Raw genomic sequence first — 19763 nt, forward strand, 5'->3', positions numbered from 1 at the left:
AGCGCGGAAGTAGACATAAGTATATATAAGCGCCCTTAATTGGACAATATTGCAGTCAAAAACTCATCATTGGTCAATATAAACAAGTATTAAATCATTATAGTTGCATATTACTTAAAACGTCTCTAGGCTACTAGGAGCTAGTAGCTACACAACAGCTAAGCGCAGAAGTAGACATAGGTAATAAGTGTTCTCAATTGGACAAAATTGCAGTCGAAAACCCAACATTGGTCGATATAAAAGAGTATTAAATCATTATATTTGCATATAAATTACACAAAGTTTCTAGGCTACTAGGAGCTAGCAGCTACACAACAGCTAAGCGCGGAAGTAGACATAGGTAATAAGTGTTCTTAATTGGACAATATTGCAGTCGAAAACCAAACATTGGTCAATATAAACAAGTATTAAATCATTATAGTTGCATATGACTTAAAACGTCTCTAGGCTAATAGGACAGCAGCTACACAACAGCTAAGCATGCAAACTAGACATAGGTAATAAGTGTCCTTAATTGGACAATATTGCAGTCAAAAACTCAACATTGGTCAATATAAACAAGTATTAAATCATTATAGTTGCATATTACTTAAAACGTCTCTAGGCTACTAGGAGCTAGCAGATACACAACAGCTAAGCGCGGAAGTAGACATAGGTAATAAGTGTTCTTAATTGGACAATATTGCAGTCGAAAACCCAATATTGGTCAATACAAACGAGTATTAAATCATTATATTTGCATATTAATTACACAAAGTCTCTAGGCTACTAGGAGGTAGCAGCTACACAACAGCTAAGCGCAGAAGTAGACATAGGTAATAAGTGTTCTTAATTGGACAATATTGCAGTCGAAAACCCAATATTGGTCAATACAAACGAGTATTAAATCATTATATTTGCATATTAATTACACAAAGTCTCTAGGCTACTAGGAGCTAGCAGCTACACAACAGCTAAGCGCGGAAGTAGACATAGGTAATAAGTGTCCTTAATTGGACATAATTGCAGTCGAAAACCCAACATTGGTCAATATAAACAAGTATTAAATCATTATAGTTGCATATTACTTAAAACGTCTCTAGGCTACTAGGAGCTAGCAGCTACACAACAGCTAAGCGCGGAAGTAGACATAGGTAATAAGTGTTCTTAATTGGACAATATTGCAGTCGAAAACCCAATATTGGTCAATACAAACGAGTATTAAATCATTATATTTGCATATTAATTACACAAAGTCTCTAGGCTACTAGGAGGTAGCAGCTACACAACAGCTAAGCGCAGACGTAGACATAGGTAATAAGTGTTCTTAATTGGACAATATTGCAGTCGAAAACCCAACATTGGTCAATATAAACAAGTATTAAATCATTATAGTTGCATATGACTTAAAACGTCTCTAGGCTAATAGGATAGCAGCTACACAACAGCTAAGCGTGCAAACTAGACATATGTAATAAGTGTCCTTAATTGGACAATATTGCAGTCAAAAACTCAACATTGGTCAATATAAACAAGTATTAAATCATTATAGTTGCATATTACTTAAAACGTCTCGAGGCTACTAGGAGCTAGCAGCTACACAACAGCTAAGCGCAGAAGTAGACATAGGTAATAAGTGTCCTTAATTGGACATAATTGCAGTCGAAAACCCAACATTGGTCAATATAAACAAGTATTAAATCATTATAGTTGCATATGACTTAAAACGTCTCTAGGCTAATAGGACAGCAGCTACACAACAGCTAAGCATGCAAACTAGACATAGGTAATAAGTGTCCTTAATTGGACAATATTGCAGTCAAAAACTCAACATTGGTCAATATAAACAAGTATTAAATCATTATAGTTGCATATTACTTAAAACGTCTCGAGGCTACTAGGAGCTAGCAGATACACAACAGCTAAGCGCGGAAGTAGACATAGGTAATAAGTGTTCTTAATTGGACAATATTGCAGTCGAAAACCCAATATTGGTCAATACAAACGAGTATTAAATCATTATATTTGCATATTAATTACACAAAGTCTCTAGGCTACTAGGAGGTAGCAGCTACACAACAGCTAAGCGCAGACGTAGACATAGGTAATAAGTGTTCTTAATTGGACAATATTGCAGTCGAAAACCCAACATTGGTCAATATAAACAAGTATTAAATCATTATAGTTGCATATGACTTAAAACGTCTCTAGGCTAATAGGATAGCAGCTACACAACAGCTAAGCGTGCAAACTAGACATATGTAATAAGTGTCCTTAATTGGACAATATTGCAGTCAATATAAACAAGTATTAAATCATTATAGTTGCATATGACTTAAAACGTCTCTAGGCTAATAGGATAGCAGCTACACAACAGCTAAGCGTGCAAACTAGACATATGTAATAAGTGTCCTTAATTGGACAATATTGCAGTCAAAAACTCAACATTGGTCAATATAAACAAGTATTAAATCATTATAGTTGCATATTACTTAAAACGTCTCGAGGCTACTAGGAGCTAGCAGATACACAACAGCTAAGCGCAGAAGTAGACATAGGTAATAAGTGTTCTTAATTGGACAATATTGCAGTCGAAAACCCAACATTGGTCAATATAAACGAGTATTAAATCATTATACTTGCATATTAATTACACAAAGTCTCTAGGCTACTAGGAGGTAGCAGCTACACAACAGCTAAGCGCAGAAGTAGACATAGGGTAATAAGTGTTCTTAATTGGACAATATTGCAGTCGAAAACCCAACATTGGTCAATATAAACAAGTATTAAATCATTATAGTTGCATATGACTTAAAACGTCTCTAGGCTAATAGGATAGCAGCTACACAACAGCTAAGCGTGCAAACTAGACATATGTAATAAGTGTCCTTAATTGGACAATATTGCAGTCAAAAACCCAACATTGGTCAATATAAACATGTGTTAAATAATTATATTTGCATATTATTACACAAAGTCTCTAGGCTATCAGGAGCTAGCAGCTACACAACAGCTAAGCGCGCAAGCTAAACATAAGTGTGTCCTTAATTGAACAATATTGCAGTTGAAAACCCAACATTGGTCAATATAAACATGTATTAAATCATTATATTTGCATATTACTACACAAAATCTCTAGGCTATCAGGAGCTAGCAGCTACATATGTAATGTTAGCACTTTAGCTTATGCTATTGTTACCACTTTGCTGCCCCAAGCACATAAAAGGAATCCAAGCATACTTCCTTATCAAGTAAAAAGCTATACGTTAGAACAGACGTCACCAACCTTTTTGAAGCCAAGAGCTACTTCTTGGGTACTGATAAATGCGAAGGGCTACCTGTTGGATACACACTTAAATAATTTGCCAGAAATAGCCAATTTGCTCAATTTACCTTTAATAAATAAATCTACATATATAAAAAATGGGTATTTCTGTCCGTCATTCCGTCGTACGTTTTTTTTTCCTCTTACGGAAGTTTTTTTTGTAGAGAATAAATGATTAAAAAAAACACTTAATTGAACGGTTTCAAAGAGGAAAAACACAAAAAAAATGAAAATTAAATTTAGAAACAGTTTATCTTCAATTTCGACTCTTTAAAATTCAAAATTCAACGGAAAAAAATGAAGAGAAAAACTAGCTGATTCGAATCTTTTTGAAAAAATTAAAAAAATAATTTATGGAACATCATTAGTAAATTTTTCTGATAAAGATTAATTTTAGAATTTTGATGACATGTTTTGAATAGGTTAAATCCAATCTGCACTTTGTTGGAATATATAACAAATTGGACCAAGCTATACAAAGACAAATCATTATTTCCTCTAGATTTTCCATAACAAAAATTTTAAAATAAATTCAAAAGACGTTGAAATAAGATTTAAATTTGATTGTACAGATTTTCTAGATTTGCCAGAATATTTTTTGGGAATTTTAATCATAATAAGTTTGAAGAAATATTTCACAAATATTCTTCATTGAAAAAACAGAAGCTAAAATGAAGAATTAAATTAAAATGTATTTATAATATTTTAAAATGAAAAAAAAAAATTGAACATTAATTTAAATGGTCAGGAAAGAAGAGGAAGGAATTTAAAAGCTAAAAAAGTATATGTGTTTCAAAATCCTACAATCATTTTTAAGGTTGTATTTTTTCTCTAAAATTGTCTTTCTGAAAGTTATAAGAAGCAAAGTAAAAAAATAAATTAATTTATTTAAACAAGTGAAGACCAAGTCTTTAAAATATTTTCTTGGATTTTCAAATTCTATTTGAGTTTTGTCTCTCTTAGAATTAAAAATGTCGAACAACGCGTAACCAGCTTGCTAGTAAATAAATGCAATTTCAAAAATAGAGGCAGCTCACTGGTAAGTGCTGCTATTTGAGCTATTTTTAGAACAGGCCAGCGGGCGACTCATCTGGTCCTTACGGGCTACCTGGTGCCCGCGGGCACCGCGTTGGTGACCCCTGCGTTAGAAGTTACTCGTGCATTTTCCTTCTCAGCGCATATTTGCGTTGGTAACGAGCTGCAGATGCCAGATCGAATCTAAGCGCTCGCCTGGCCCTTAATGAAAGACGATAGGCCGCCCCCTCCCTCCCTCCCCGGCGGAACCGGGCACGACCTCGGCCCCCGAAACACGGCGAGAAATACAAGGCGGCGTTTCACGTGCAGCTGAACTCGCCCATTGATCATTGCTGAGGGGAGATGGCTGACATTGGTTAGGAACGGCGGGTAATGGCAGCATGACTGATGGGCAGGATGTGCCCGGTGGGCAATCATTTCATCCTCAAGCAGATTTTCAAAGGAAATTCTGGCAAAAAAAAAAAATAGAAGCATTTTATATGGAAGACAATTGAATGACTAACTCAGAGTTATCACACGTTCTCCACTGAAAGATTAAAGCATGCTTGGGAAATTTAGAGATTTTTCATAGTCAAAACCAAAACAAAGTAAAGACTGTTTTTTAACCCTGAAGGCAGGGCTTCTCTCAAGTTTGATACCGGGAACCCAAAAGGGGGTCATACATTTTTTTTTTTAATAAGAATATATATATATATATATATAATGTACAAACCCTGTTTCCATATGAGTTGGTTAATTGTGTTGGATGTAAATATAAACAGAATACATTGATTTGCAAATCCTCTTCAACCCATATTCAATTCAATGCACCACAAAGACAACATATTTGATGTTCAAACTCATAAACTTTAATTTTTTTTTTTTGCAAATAATAATTAACTAAGAGTTCCATGGCTGCAACACGTGCCAAAGTAATTGGGAAAGGGCATGTTCACCACTGTGTTACATCACCTTTTCTTTTAACAACACTCAATAAATGTTTGGGAACTGAGGAAACTAATTGTTGAAGCTTTGAAAGTGGAATTCTTTCCCATTTTTGTTTTATGTAGAGCTTCAGTCGTTCAACAGTCCGGGGTCTCCGCTGTCGTATTTTACGCTTCACAATGCGCCACACATTTTCGATGGGAGACAGGTCTAGACTGCAGGCGGGCCAGGAAAGTACCCGCAATCTTTTTTTACGAAGCCACGCTGTTTTAACACGTGCTGAATGTGGTTTGGCATTGTCTTGCTGAAATGAGCAGGGGCGTCCATTATAAAGACAGCGCTTAGATGGCAGCATATGTTGTTCCAAAACCTGCATGTACCTTTCAGCATTAATGGTGCCTTCACAGTTGGGTAAGTTACCCATGCCTTGGGCACTAATGCACCCCCACACCATCACAAATACTGGCTTTTGAACTTTGCGTCGATAACAGTCTGGATGGTTCGCGTCCCCTTTGGTCAGAATGACACAAAGTGGAATATTTCCAAAAACAATTTGAAATGTGGACTCGTCAGACCACAGAACACTTTTCCACTTTGCATCAGTCCATATTAGATGATCTCGGGCCCAGAGAAGCCGGCGGCATTTCTGGATGTTGTTGATAAATGGCTTTCGCTTTGCATAGCAGAGCTTTAACTTGCACTAACAGATGTAGCGACAAACTGTATTTAGTGACAGTGGTTTTCTGAAGTGTTCCTGAGCCCATGTGGTGTTACCCTTTTAGAGATTGATGTCGGTTTTTGATACAGTGCCGTCTGAGGGATCGAAGGTCACGGTCATTCAATGTTGGTTTCCGGCCATGCCGCTTACGTAGGGATTTCTCCAGATTTTCTGAACCTTTTGATGATATTATGCACCGTGGATGTTGAAATCCGTAAATTTCTTGCAATTGCACTTTGAGAAATGCTGTTCCTAAACTGTTTGACTATTTGCTCACGCAGTTGTGGACAAAGGGGTGTACCTCGCACCATCCTTTCTTGTGAAAGAGTGAGCCTTTTTTGGGAAGCTGTTTTTATACCCAATCATGGCACACACTTGTTCCCAATAAGCCTGCGCACCTGTGGGATGTTCCAAATAAGTGTTTGATGAGCATTCCTCAACTTTATCAGTATTTTTTGCCACCTTTCCCAACTTATTTGTCACGTGTTGCTGGCATCAAATTCTAAAGTGAATGATTTGCAAAAAAAAAAAAAAATGTTTATCAGTTTGAACATCAAATATGTTGTCTTTGCAGCATATTCAAGTGAATATGGGTTGAAAATGATTTCCGTTAATATTTACATCTAACACAATTTCCCAACTCATATGGAAACGGGGGTTGGTACCCTCTGTCAGTAGATTCATCAGTAAAGCCACTGAATTCCTGATTTTTGTGCACGCCGGGGCGAAATTCGTCTTTTCAAAGACTGCATCCTGTCTGAAGGCGCCGACGGAGGACCATGTGCGTCTTTGATGTACTTGTGCGACATGTCCTACGCATGAGGCGAGGCGCAGACATGCCATCATCATAAGACTGAAGCCATTGATTCAAAACATTCGCAGCGGCTCAAGTCTTGTCTTGTCCGGTCGGGGAATCAAAGAATGCCACAGGAAGTGGTCGTTCTGGGTCTTGAGCAGCCTTCCTGTGAGTGTAACGAGAGGGGTTCTTTTGACAAGGGGCCGATGAGGCACAATGATGATCATACCCGATTAGGCGGTAACTTGACGCTGATAGGAAACATGCATTTGATATTTTGCTGCATGTATTTCACGTGGGGGTTTAAGCAACATAATATTACTTGGAGATATTCATGTTTCTACTTTACTGCCTCCTGACCCCTTTTTAGTGTGCAAAATCTGGAAACGGTTTATATCGCCGAGCTCTGGGACACTCTGCCCTTAAAGGATGATGTCATGTTTTGTCATGTGTTGCTAATATGTCAGGGAACGGTTTATGAAGCAGTCGTCACAACAAAGGCTTTCTTGCCATTTTGCGGTTTATCTGAAACTTATTGATCTGTTTTGATGGAATGTGTGGCACTGACATGGTGCTGATGTCTCACTCTGATGAGAAAAACACATACAGTACTTCAACATTTTGGAGCTAAAACTAGCAGTTGAACCCAGACATTGTGAGGGTACGCAAAGTTAGTGTGCAAACACCTAAGGAGTGCATGGTGGGAAGAAACCTTGTGAGGAAGAAGCGAGATTGGTGTCTTTAGAGGGGTTGGTGTATTGTTCACTCTTCTCGTTTAAAGGGTCAGCTTCCAAGAAATATTGGGTTTTATTCAAGAAAAATAATAGGAATTAAAGAAAAAAAAAACATTTTTTTTAGGAAACCTTTGTTTTGAAGGGGTTTTGGCCAACTTCCTGTTGATTTCTGCTGAAGGATGTCAATGTATGAAATCTAGGTCTAAGTCAGACCTACATAGAGTTTTTTGTTTCATGTCTCTACGACATTCCTAACGGAAGTTACAAGCAGTTTTGTTTGTGTTTTTTCCTAGGGGGCGCTAGAGCGCAATTTTGAGTTTTGGTTTTTTGATTAGATTGCAATTTTCGCCAGTCCTGATGTGTGTGTCAAATTTAGTGAGTTTTGAAGCTTGTTAAAGGGGAACATTATCACAATTTCAAAAGGGTTAAAAACAATAAAAATCAGTTCCCAGTGGCTTGTTGTATTTTTTGAAGTTTTTTTCAAAATTTTACCGGTCCCGGAATATTCCAAAAAAAAGCTTTAAAGTGCTTGATTTCCGCTATTTGCGATGCGACTATCCATTTCCCTGTGACGTCATACAGTGCTGCCAATGTAAACAAACAACGGCAGATACCACAGCAAGATATAGCGACATTAGCTCGGATTCAGACTCGGATTTCAGCGGCTTAAGCGATTCAACAGATCACGCATGTATTGAAACGGATGGTTGGAGTATGAAAGTATTGAAGAAGAAACTGAAGCTATTGAGCGAATAGCTATTGACGCTATTCATAGCCATAGCATGGCCGAATAGCTGCGTTAGCATCGCCAGTAAAATGTGCGGACCAAACGATCAGGACTTTCGCATCTTGTGACACTGGAGCAACTTAAATCCATCGATTGGTAAGTGTTTGTTTCGCATTAAATGTGGGTGGAAGGAAACGTAATATAGTTGCAAATGCATCTGCAGGTTATCCATACATATCTGTGCCATGTCTGCTTTAGCACCGCCGGTAAATAGCATGTTAGCATCGATTAGCATAGCATGTTAGCATCGATTAGCTGGCAGTCAACATCAACAAAACTCACCTTTGTGATTTCGTTGACTTTATCGTTGCAAATGCATCTGCAGGTTATCCATACATCTCTGTGCCATGTCTGCTTTAGCACCGCCGGTAAATAGCATGTTAACATCGATTAGCATAGCATGTTAGCATCGATTAGCTGGCAGTCAACATCAACAAAACTCACCTTTGTGATTTCGTTGTCTTTATCGTTGCAAATGCATCTGCAGGTTATCCATACATCTCTGTGCCATGTCTGTCTTAGCACCGCCGGTGAATAGCATGTTGGCATCGATTAGCGTAGCATGTTAGCATCGATTAGCTGGCAGTCACGCCGCAACCAAATATGACTGATTAGCACATAAGTCAACATCAACAAAACTCACCTTTGTGATTTTGTTGACTTTATCGTTGCAAATGCATCTGCAGGTTATCCATACATCTCTGTGCCATGTCTGTCTTAGCATCGCCGGTCAAATGTGGAGACACTCCGGTACATTCAATGGGGGTCTGGCGGCAGAAACTTTCGCATCTTCGGGCCAGTGGTGCAACTTGAATCCCTCCCTGTTAGTGTTGTTACACCCTCCGACAACACACCGACGAGGCATGATGTCTCCAAGGTTCCAAAAAATAGTCGAAAAAACGGAAAATAACAGAGCTGAGACCCAATGTTTGCAATGTGTTGAAAATGAAAATGGCGGCTGTATTTCCTCGGTGACGTCACGTTCTGACGTCATCGCCACAGAGTGATAAACAGAAAGGCGTTTAATTTGCCAAAATTCACCCATTTAGAGTTCGGAAATCGGTTAAAAAAATATATGGTCTTTTTTCTGCACCATCAAGGTATATATTGACGCTTACATAGGTCTGCTGATAATGTTCCCCTTTAAGGGGGTCAAATTACAGCTCAAAGAGGCGGCGGAATAATAATAAAGAATAATAATAATAACCTTAGAAATACAATAGGGTCCTCTGTCCCAAAGGGACATTCGGTCCCTAACTAGATGAGCAATTACTGAAGGAAATGCGTGTGAATGCTCCAATGCGGAAGTTGAACCTCAAAATGACTAATTGTTGAAGTAGAGCACGCAATTCCTGAACAGGTTGAGTATTTTGAAGTTTGAAGGATTTGAATCGGATAAAAAATGTGTCGAGTTGTGGGAACTTTGAACAATGTCTCATTCTTTTCGATGGGAATTTCAAGAAAATTTGTGAATTTCTGGAAAAAAGGCATTTTTTTGGAAAATGTTAAATATTTTGAATGTTGTAAAATAGGTTTAAATCAGGGGTCCCCAAACTATGGCCTGCCAGTGTCCAAAATACGGCCCGCAGGAAGTCCCAAGTTAAAAAAAACTAAAAATAAAAAAAAATAAAAAGTATAATTTTTAAAAATCTGTCCTTTATAATCCATTTTCTACCACTTGTTGCTCTCTGTGTTTCCTAGCCACTCAGGCAAATCATATTGTCTAAAATACTGACTATCAGGAAAAAACACAGAGGCTATTTCATCCCTACAAGCCTGTTTCACAGGTTTCTCTGCTCTTCAGGGTTTTTTCTAAAATAATTTATAATTATTTATATATTTAATATATATATATAAAAAACATTTATATATAAATTCATAAATATAAAATCTCCTGAAGAGCAGGGAAACCTGCGAAACAGGCTTGTAGGGATGAAATAGCCTCTTGTTTTTTCCCGACCTAACGTTGGGCACCCCTGGTTTAAATGGTTGGTGTTGGAGTTTTTCAAATCGGTCGAGAAATGTTGAAGTAGTAACATTTTTTAGTTGAGAAATAAAATAACGGAATTCCTGAAATTTCGGGAAAACCGGGAATTTTTACAGTTCAAAAACAACTTTCTTTTTTTTCCTGATTAAGAGGAATGATTTGACGGTGGAACAATGTGGAAGGAGACAAAAAACAGGGTGAATAAGGTTTTGAAAAAAAACGAGTATTCTTGTTTTTTTTTTCTATTTGGACAATTCTAGTTGGAATGTCCAGGATGAGTGGAATGTGTTGAAGGTGGAATGGTTTGAATCGGTTAAAAAATGTTGAAATGGTGGAAGTTTGACAAATGGCCAATTAATTTTGAATGGGAAAAATGTTGCGGGAAACCTGGAATACTGGGAAATCTGGGAATTTTTGGAATTTGTCAAGGGAATTCCCCTCGGGGATTAATAAAGTATGTTTGATTCTGATTCTGAAAGCCTGCGATTCTCGAATAGGCTGAACAGTTTGAAATTGGAATGGTTTGAATCGGGTGAAAAATGTGGACGGTAGAGTGCACCAAAATCTGGAGAAGAAGGAGAAAAAGTACATGAATAATAATAAGTAGATGCATTTTGGTGTAGAAAACCCTATGTGTGAATGCTCCAATTAAAGTTGGGAGCACGCCTGTGGAACTCTGCCCAAATTGTCTGAAACTGACTCAAAACACTGCGATGAGGTGGCGAATTGTTCAGGGTGTACCCGCCTTCCGCCCGATTGTAGCTGAGATAGGCACCAGCGCCCCCCGCGATCCCAAAGGGAATAAGCGGTAGAAAATGGATGGATGGATGACTCAAAACAAGGTTGGTTAGGAATTTCTCTGGTAGAGCATTTGTCAGAAGAGTGGAAGAGATACCAGGAGACAGGACAGTACACCAGTAGAATTGGAGGTAATTATAGAAAGCAACGGTGGTGTTTCATATACAATAGTTTGGAAAAGAGTCGGAAAATAGCAGAAGGAGTTGGAAGCGACTACTTCTTTGCATAAGTTTCTGGGTTCAAGATGTGCGAACGGCCGGTTACTTCTCTTGATGACTTAGCCCTGCGCAGTGCCGTCATGCAGAAAAAAATCCCTGGAATTCACAGTCTGTAAGCAAAACAAACAACGGACGGACAAGGGACCACATGAATAGCATTCAGAGAAATCCACCAATCTGTCTATAGACCGTTTCTTCATGTAACACTTCAGTTTAAAGTAAACCCCAACGATTACAACAATGTTGTCTTTGGACTTCTGTCCAGGTGAAGCCTGTTTCAGGTCTGTTGCATAGGTTCTTAAGCCTGCCCTGCTGATAAAATGTCTTATCTATGGCCTCGTATTGCTGCTGGTTTCGGCCGGATGATCTGCGTAGGAAACCACGGAATGTAGAGCAGAACCAGTCGGCTCATATATAAATGTAACAAACTGTTAAAGCCAATCCCTCATGACTTGCTTTTGACGTGTTGCCTGGTGTCCATCAATCTTGGTAAAAGCACGCTGCAGCCCTATTTACTTGTTGGCAAATAGTGGAGAATCATTTGGCTCGGTGTGATGCAATGTTGGCTATCTGGGAAGCCGTGTTGGAAAATGCCTCTCCTGTTGACGCGTTAGTTTGGGACCTGACAGCCCGACAGATGTGCGGAGATGTGTCAGGAGAGGAAAGATAACTGAGAGGATTGTGGTCTGTCAGTTTGTTGTCATGGAAGAGATGACCGCACGGATCCCGACACGCTCGCTTCCTGTGTTGCCCGGGGGGCTCAATGTGTCACGGCCGAGTGTAAGCGGGGGAGAAAGTGAGTAAGGGAGTGAAGGAAGGAGGGAGGGGGCTGGTGTCGGGCTATTGTTTTTATCCTGATGGTTTCCAGATGATGGCGGAGGAGGGAGGCAGAAGGTTCTTGTTGCCGAGCTTATCTTGCAGCGGGGCGTTACATGAAGATGTCTGCAGGGAGAGCGTGACCTCCCAGAATGTTTTGCGGTGGATAAAGGACACAAACACAGGCGTCAAAGATGCTTCATGTTGTCCCAAAGGTTTTTGACTGATGCAATAAAACTCACTGGATCGGTTCGCGGCCGAGTGGGAAGCGACTGGGATGAGAATCAGCGCCTCCAAGTCCGAGTCCATGGTTCTGGTGCGTAAAAGGTTAGAGTGCCATCTCCGGGTTCGGTAGGAGATGTTGCCCCAAGTGAAGGTTTTCAAGTACCTTTGATTCTTGTTTAGGACTGAGAGAAGAGTGGATCGTAAGACCGACAGGCAGATCGGGACCCTGTATCGAGCCATCGTGGTGAAGAAGAAACTGAGCCGAATTTACCGATCGATCTACGTTCCCATCCTCACCTAGGGTCATGAGCTTTGGGTTATGACCGAAAAGACAAGATCACGAGTACAAGTGGCAGAAATGAGTTTCCTCCGTCGGCTGGCAGGGTTCACCCTTAGAGATAGGGTGAAAAACTCTGTCATTCGTGAGGAACTCAGAGTAAAGCCGATGATTTCCACATCGAGAGGAGCCAGATGAAGGGGTTCAGGCATCTGGTCAGGATGCCCCCCGGACGCTGCCCGGTTGGAAGCCACGTGGAAGACTCAGGACACATTGAGGAGACTGTCTCCTGGCTGGCCTGGGAACGCCTCGGGATCCCCCGGGAGGAGCTGGACAAAGTGGCCGGGGAGAAGGAAGTCTGGGCTTCTCTGCTCGGTCAGCTGGCGCAGCAGTTTAAGTGGAAGAAGATGGTTGAATGGACAATAAAACGTTAGCCAAGGGGGGAAAAAATAATGGAAGCGAGACCAGGAGACAGCGGAGCACACTAGAAGTTGAAATGGTTGAGGGGGGATGTAAGAGGACCACGATCTTCTCAAAGGTCTTACAAAGTTACCAAACAGTTGAACAAATACTTAAGAACAAAACAAGGTTGGATGGGATTTGTCCCTTGTTGAGATTTAGTCAAGAGTGTGGAAGAGATACTAGGAAAAAAGGGGTGAGGCTTCGTTTTTTTATGCTCCTAAAATTTGGAATAAACTTTCAGAAGACGTGAGACTGGCCTCAAAGTTGGCAATGTTCAAATCCAGGCGGAAAACACTTATATTAAGTTCTGCATATGAAAGTATTTTATCTGCACTCATAAATTTTAATTGGAATTATGATCATTTTTATGATTATTCTGTTTTTGCCTTCTTGTAATTGTTGTAAAGCAATTTTAGTTATCTTGTGTATGGAATGTGCTCTATAAATAAACTTACCTTGCCTTTTTTGTGTGTTTCTGCCCAAACTGTGAAAAGCAGTCTCATGACAAAAATCAAAACAAGGTTGGGGGTGAAATACCAGGAGACAGGCTGACATACCAGGGTGCTACAAATTTACCTCCATATGACCATCTCTTGGAAAGTTTCTCCGTAAAACTGACTCCAACATAAATTAAAACAAGGTTGGGAGTGAATTCTTCTAGTAGTTTATGTCAAGGGCTTTGAAGAGATAGCAGGAGATAGGGTAGCACACCAGGAAGCTGTAGGAGGACCACTATCTTTTTGGGCGAACTGGAAACTGACCTCCCGGAGGCCACCTTTTGGCATGTTTCTACATAAAACTGCAAGAAAGACTCAAATTTTGTTGAATTTGAATTCTTTAAGTGCCGTTTTTGTCAACAGCATGGGTGAGATAACATGCCCCTAAAGCTGACCAACACGCCGGATTGTGGTCAGCTGGAGGCGTGTCTTAATGAAATTAAACAATGGATGTCCGCTAACTTTTTGCAACTCAACGCCAAAAAAACGGAAATGCTGATTATCGGTCCTGCTAGACACCGAACTCTATTTAATAATACAACTCTAACATTTGACAACCAAACAATTAAACAAGGCGGTAAAGAATCTGGGTATTATCTTCGACCCAACTCTCTCCTTTGAGGCCCACATTAAAAGCGTTACTAAAACGGCCTTCTTTCATCTCGGTAATATCGCTAAAATTCGCTCCATTCTGTCCACTAAAGACGCTGAGATCATTATCCATGCGTTTGTTACGTCTCGCCTCGACTACTGTAATGTATTATTTTCGGGTCTCCCCATGTCTAGCATTAAAAGATTACAGTTGGTACAAAATGCGGCTGCTAGACTTTTGACAAGAACAAGAAAGTTTGATCACATTACGCCTGTACTGTATATACCTTTATATACATATATACATACATATATACCTGTACTGGCTCACCTGCACTGGCTTCCTGTGCACTTAAGATGTGACTTTAAGGTTTTACTACTTACGTATAAAATACTACACGGTCTAGCTCCATCCTATCTTGCCGATTGTATTGTACCATATGTCCCGGCAAGAAATCTGCGTTCAAAGGACTCCGGCTTGTTAGTGATTCCCAAAGCCCAAAAAAAGTCTGCGGGCTATAGAGCGTTTTCCGTTCGGGCTCCAGTACTCTGGAATGCCCTCCCGGTAACAGTTCGAGATGCCACCTCAGTAGAAGCATTTAAGTCTCACCTTAAAACTCATTTGTATACTCTAGCCTTTAAATAGACTCCCTTTTTAGACCAGTTGATCTGCCGTTTCTTTTCTTTTTCTTCTATGTCCCACTCTCCCTTGTGGAGGGGGTCCAGTCCGATCCGGTGGCCATGTACTGCTTGCCTGTGTATCGGCTGGGGACATCTCTGCGATGCTGATCCGCCTCCGCTTGGGATGGTTTCCTGCTGGCTCCGCTGTGAATGGGACTCTCGCTGCTGTGTTGGATCCGCTTTGGACTGGAGTCTCGCGACTGTGTTGGATCCATTGTGGATTGAACTTTCACAGTATCATGTTAGACCCGCTCGACATCCATTGCTTTCCTCCTCTCCAAGGTTCTCATAGTCATCATTGTCACCGATGTCCCACTGGGTGTGAGTTTTCCTTGCCCTTATGTGGGCCTACCGAGGATGTCGTAGTGGTTTGTGCAGCCCTTTGAGACACTAGTGATTTAGGGCTATATAAGTAAACATTGATTGATTGATAAAGGGAGACAGAGCAGCCTTACAAATTGATCTCTACACTGCAAAAACTGAAATCTAAGTAAGATGAAATATCTCAAGTAAGGGTGATATTTGCTTATTTTCTGTCTGATAAGATAATTCTTCTCACTAAGCAGATTTTATGTTAGCGTCTTTTACTTGTTTTAAGGGTTTTGCTCCTAAATGATCTCTGTAAGATACTACAGCTTGTTTCCGACATTTTATGACCTATTTTGAGTAAAATATGCTTGAAACTGTTTGTGTCCAAGTGTCCAAAACACACCCAGCAATGGTGCACAGGAAGGCGGGGAAGAAGAAGGGGAAAAGGTGGCCAAAATGTTCATAAGTCCCAATTGTGTCCAAAATACCTCCCCGGGTTCCAGTCCCACGAGTCCCGTCGCCGGGCACACAAATCCCGGGATACAAAAAATTTCCAAAACGCACCGAGCAAAGTCCCACGGGAAGTAGGGGGGAAAAATTAGAAAAAGTCGGCAAAAGTCCCCCAAAATTTTCTAAATACCTACCAAGGTTCGAGTCCCAACCGGGTTCGAGTTTGAGTGCAAACTCGAACCCGGGTGGGACTTTTGAACATTTCACCGACTTTTCTCACTTTTCTCCCCACCTCTCCGTGGGACTTTGCTGGGCGCGTTTTGGACATTTTGGGCATCCCGGCCGGCGGCAGAACTTGTGGGACTCGAACCTGTGTAGGTATTTTGAAAATTTTTGGGACTTTTGCTGACTTTTCCAACTTTCATCCCCCCTCCCCATGGGACTCGACTGGGTGTGTTATGGACATTTTGGGCATCCCAGGACATAAGATTTTATACTTGTTTTAAGTGTTTAGGTCCTAAATGATCTCAATAAGATATTACAGCTTGTAGCTGATATTTGATGACCTATATTGAGTAAAACATGCTTGAAACTAGAATATCAAATGTTGCAAAGCTGTGTCATCAACACTCACAAGTATAAAACTACTTTTTAAAGTAAGAATTTCTTATTTTAAGAATGTAAAACAAAATCATGACTTTGACACAATTGTTTCTCATATTAAAACAGATGACAGCCAAATAGACTGCCGTTTTATTTTCAATGAAACAATACAAAATACGTACTCGTATAGTAGTACACTTATTAGTGAGAATATACTTATTTTAAGGTATTTTTGGGTTCATTGAAGTTAGCTAATTTTACTTGATTTGAAAAGTCTTGACAAGCCAAATTTTCTTGTTCTATTGGCAGATAATTGTGCTTAGTTTAAGTAAAATACCCCTCATTTTTGTATTTTTTTTTCTTGTTTTTAACACTGACTTTTTGCAGTGTAGTAGCCCCTCGTGTATGCTTGTGAAAAAACTAAAAATGTACTCCAACAAGAATCCAAAACAAGGTTAGGAGTGATTTATTTTGGTTGTTTCCGCCCAGAGATGTGGAAACGATACCAGGAGACAGGGTGACATACCAAGGTCCTGTACATTTTCCTCCATGTGGCCACCTTTTGGAATGCCATTCATACGTCCATTGTCTACCGCTTGTCACACTCGAAGTCGCAGGGGGTGCTGGAGCCTATACCAGCTGCATTTGGGCAGAAGGGGTGTACACCCTGGACAAGTCGCCACCTCATGGAACGTTTTTCCGTAAAACCAACTCCATCAAGAATAAAAACAAGATTGGGAGTGAATTATTCTGGTAGTTTTTGTGGAGGAGAAACCATGAGATAGGGCAGCATTCCAGGGCCGCACAAATTGTTCTTGAGGTGGCCACTTATGTGCATGCCTTTTCCAAAACTGTGAAAAACTGAATCCAGCAGAATCAAAACAAGGGTGTGAATTCTTCTGGTAGTTTTTGACAAGAGCGTGGAAGAGATACCAGGAGGTAAGCCAGCACACGAGAAAGTGTAGGAAACTGTAAGCGGACCACTATTTTGTTGGGTGACCCTGAAACTGACCTCCCGGATGCCACTGCTTGGCATGTTTCTACATAAAACTGTGAAACACAGACTCAAATTTTTGAAAATTGCTGAATGAATTATTTAGGTCGCTTTTTTGAACAGCGTAAGAGGCAGGTCAGCCTTACAAATTGGTGTCTACTAGTCCCTCGTGTATGCTTGTGAAATAATTGAAAATGGACTCCAACAAGAATCAAAAAAAAAGTTAGGGGGGATTTATTCTGGTAGTTTGTTCCAAGAGAGCGAATGCAATACCAGGAGACAGGCTGACATACCAAGGTCCTACAAATTTACCTCCATATGGCCATCTTTTGGAGTGTTTCTCCATAGAACTGACTCCAACAAGAATTACAACTATGTTGGGGGTGAATTCTTCTGGTAGTGTTTGTCAAGAGCTTGGAAGAGATACCAGGAAATAGGGTAGCACACCAGGAAGTGTAGGAAGCTGTAGGAGGACCACTATCTTGTTGTGCGACCTGGAAACTGACCTCCTGGAGGCCATCTCTTGGCATGTTTCTACAAACCCCGTTTCCATATGAGTTTGGAAATTGTGTTGGATGTAAATATAAACGGAATACAATGATTTGCAAATCCTTTTCAAGCCATATTCAATCGAATGCACTACAAAGACAACATATTTGATGTTCAAACTCATAAACTTTATTTTTTTTTTTTGCAAATAGTAATTAACTTCGAATTTCATGGCTGCAACAGGTGCCAAAGTAGTTGGGAAAGGGCATGTTCACCACCAAGTTATATCACCTTTTCTTTTAACAACACTCAATAAACGTTTGGGAACTGAGGAAACTAATTGTTGAAGCTTTGAAAGTGGAATTTTTTCCCATTCTCGTTTTATGTAGAGCTTCAGTCGTTCAACAGTCCGGGGTCTCCGCTGTCGTATTTTACACTTCATAATGTGCCACACATTTTCGACGGGGGACAGGTCTGGACTACAGGCGGGCCAGGAAAGTACCCGCAATCTTTTTTTACGAAGCCACGCTGTTGTAACACGTGCTGAATGTGGCTTGGCATTGTCTTGCTGAAATAAGCAGGGGCGTCCATGAAAAAGACGGCGCTTAGATGGCAGCATATGTGGTTCCAAAACCTGTATGTACCTTTCAGCATTAATGGTGCCTTCACAGATGCGTAAGTTACCCATGCCTTGGGCACTAATGCACCCCCCTAGTATCACAGATGCTGGATTTTGAACTTTGCGTCAACAGTCTGGATGGTTCGCTTCCCCCTTTGGTCCGGATTACACGATGTCGAATATTTCCAAAAACAATTTGAAATGTGGACTCGTCAGACCACAGAACACTTTTCCAATTTGCATCAGTCCATCTTAGATGATCTCGGGCCCAGACAAGCCAGTGGCGTTTATGGATGTTGTTGATAAATGGCTTTAACTTGCTCTTACAGATGTAGCGACAAACTGCATTTAGTGACAGTAGTTTTCTGAAGTGTTCCTGAGCCCATGTGGTGATATCCTTTAGAGATTGATGTCGGTTTTTGATACAGTGCCGTCTGAAGGATCAAAAGTCACAGTCATTCAACGTTGGTTTCTGGCCATGCCGCTTACGTGATTTCTCCAGATTCTCTGAACCTTTTGATGATATTATGGACCGTAGACGTTGAAATTCCTAAATTTCTTGCAATTGCACTTTGAGAAACATTGTTCTTAAACTGTTTGACTACTTGCTCACGCAGTTGTGGACAAAGGGGTGTACCTCGCACCATCCTTTCTTGTGAAAGACTGAGCATTTTTTGGGAAGCTGTTTTTATACCCAATCATGGCACCCACCTGTTCCCAATTAGCCTGCACACCTGTGGGATGTTCCAAATAAGTGTTTGATGAGCATTCCTCAACTTTATCAGTATTTATTGCCACCTTTCCCAACTTATTTTTCACATGTTGCTGGCATCAAATTCTAAAGTTAATGATTATTTGCAAAAAAAAAAAGTTTATCAGTTTGAACATCAAATATGTTGTCTTTGTAGCATATTCAACTGAATATGGGTTGAAAAGGATTTGCAAATCATTGTATTCCGTTTATATTTACATCTAACACAATTTCCCAACTCATATGGAAACGGGCTTTGTACATAACACTACGAGAAACAGATTAAAATATTGTTAAATTAAAATGATTCAACTGCTGTTTTTGTCAACAGCGTGGGAGAGATAAAGGGAGACAGGGCAGCATTACAATTAGATTTTTAGTAGCCCCTTGTGTGTATGGTTGTGAAAAAAACTGAAATTTGACTCCAACAACAATCAAAAACAAAGTTAGGTGGTGATTTTTTCTGGTAGTTTCTACCAAGAGAGTGGAAACGATACCAGGAGACAGGCTGACATACCAAGGTCCTACCAATTTACCTCCATAGGCCATCTCTAGGAATGTTTCTCTGTAAAACTGACTTTTATCAAGAATCACAACAATGTTGGGAGTTAATTATTCTGTTAGGTTTAATGGAAGAAAAACCATGAAACAGGGCAGCATACCGGGCCGCACAAATTGATCTCGAAGTAGCCACTTTT

General features: G+C 40.1%; 1 protein-coding gene across 1 annotated transcript in view; it reads left to right on the forward strand.

The window, feature by feature from the left end:
- Positions 1-19763, forward strand: part of LOC133558401 (zinc finger CCHC domain-containing protein 24-like) — a 33028-nt gene that overhangs the window by 10208 nt on the left and 3057 nt on the right. The gene's annotated exons all lie outside the window — the stretch shown is intronic.

Source organism: Nerophis ophidion, linkage group LG08 (assembly GCF_033978795.1).
Source record: "Nerophis ophidion isolate RoL-2023_Sa linkage group LG08, RoL_Noph_v1.0, whole genome shotgun sequence".
Classification (NCBI taxonomy): domain Eukaryota; kingdom Metazoa; phylum Chordata; class Actinopteri; order Syngnathiformes; family Syngnathidae; genus Nerophis; species Nerophis ophidion.